The following is a 1,834-nucleotide window of genomic DNA, read 5'->3' on the forward strand; positions in this document are numbered from 1 at the left end:
ACCGGGTGCCCAAAGCTGGGCCTTGATTTCCCCACCTGTCAAGGCACAGGATGGGGGACCCCAGAGGCACTTGACGAATTCTGGGACCTCGGCCACCACCTTCCCCCAGGCTGGGGCAGGGCTAGGGGTAGACGGGCTCGTGGGGACAGGATCTGTGTGTGGGGCACACCCCCTGTGGGGAGCCAGCCCTCCCATTCCACAGCTCAGGCCCTGTGCTCCAGCTCTGCCCTTCCCCCACCCTTTTAGGGGTGGGGAAACTGAGACTCGGGCCCTCCGGCCGGCCCGCAGCATAAACCTTAGAGCTGGCACTGCCCTTGCCTGCCTCTCGCTGGCTGTAACTGCCCTGTGAGAAGGAACAGTGTCCCGAGGGGGACAGGCGGGAGGGTTGGGAACTGGCCTGTGGCCAGGGTGCGGGGTGGGATAGACAAGAAGCAGCTGTGCAGCCTGGGGCAGGACTGGGAACGGAAGGGATGGCCGGCCACGGTGGCCGGGGTGGCGGCGGCACTCACACCCCTCAGGCGCGCCGCCGGACCTGCCCACCGGCCCCCAAGTTCTTCTGCCAGAGGGTTGCCCAGGACAGCCTCCCCTCCAGGGGCTTCCTGGCTCTGAGGCCTGGGCCAGCTGCTGCCCCCGGCTTCTGATCCCTTCTCTGTGCTGCAGGCCGTGGTGGACTCGCAGGGTGCAGGCCGGAGGGTCCACAAGGCAGAACCCCCAGCTGGGTGACTCAGACGCACCTCTTAACCTCCCTGTACCTCAGTTTCCTCACAGGCAGAATGGGGCTGGCAACACCCACTTGGGGGGACCTGGGGAGGGGTCAGTGAGACCCTGGAAGAGGTCATCTGGGAGACAACAATGAATTGTGGGCTTCTGGCTCTGCCTCAGGGGAAGGGTGTCCAGGGCACCAGGAGGTCAGAGGAGCTCAGGGAGCATCGTGTGTGGGGTGGTGACTGTGGGTTCAAGGGTCTTCAGCAGGTGACACGGGCGGAGATGGCACGCCAGGCAGAGGGACCAGCATGTGCAAAGACTGAGCGCCTGGGGCTGAGGATTTGCCGGGAGAAGGAGCAGGCAGAGGCCAGGCAGCTGCAGCCAGGACCCCGTCCGCTGCCCCGGGAGGGCTGGGCTGCTGGAGCGAGGAGGCGTTCCGCAGCTGCCCTGGTCAAGACGAGGTGAGGGAGGAGCCAGGTGGCACAGAGGGTTGTCTGAGCATCCACAGGACCCCCAAGTACAGCGATGCCTGGGGCTGCCCCTCCCAGAGAAACTCGCATTTCATCAGATGGTAAAATGTGAGGCAGAGTCAGCTGTGACGGAGCGCAGGTGACACTCTGAGAGCACTGCACCCACGCCCCCAAGTGCCTCCTCTCCCCAAGCTGGGTAGAGGGAGCCCTGGCAGGGACCGGGACCTAGATCTCAGCCGGCACCACCTGGGGCCTGCTGGGTGACCCCGGGCCAGCCTGGTCCCTCTTGGGGGTCTCAAAGAGCCCAACCACCCAATCAGTAATGGCTATTTTGGCCAATGAAGGCCATGAGGGCCACTCCATCAGGGGCATGAGCACACATGGGTAGTCTGTGCCCTAGAATCACCTTGTGCACAAACCCCAGGTTTAGAGATGCCCATCCGCCCTGCTTGGTCCCACCCACCCCTGCCTGGGCCTGGGAGCAGGTAGACCTGGCTTTGATGCCCAGCTCCACAAATTTCATGTGTGGACTCAGGGTGTGTCACTCACCTCTCTGGGCCTCTGCTTCCTCGTCTGCAGAGCCCAGGACTGCGCAGCATCCAGCACGGCGCCTGGACCCGTGGTCCGGGAAAGGCTGAGCCTGTCCTCCATGCCTGCCC

Source organism: Rhinolophus hipposideros, assembly GCF_964194185.1.
Source record: "Rhinolophus hipposideros genome assembly, chromosome: 13".
Classification (NCBI taxonomy): domain Eukaryota; kingdom Metazoa; phylum Chordata; class Mammalia; order Chiroptera; family Rhinolophidae; genus Rhinolophus; species Rhinolophus hipposideros.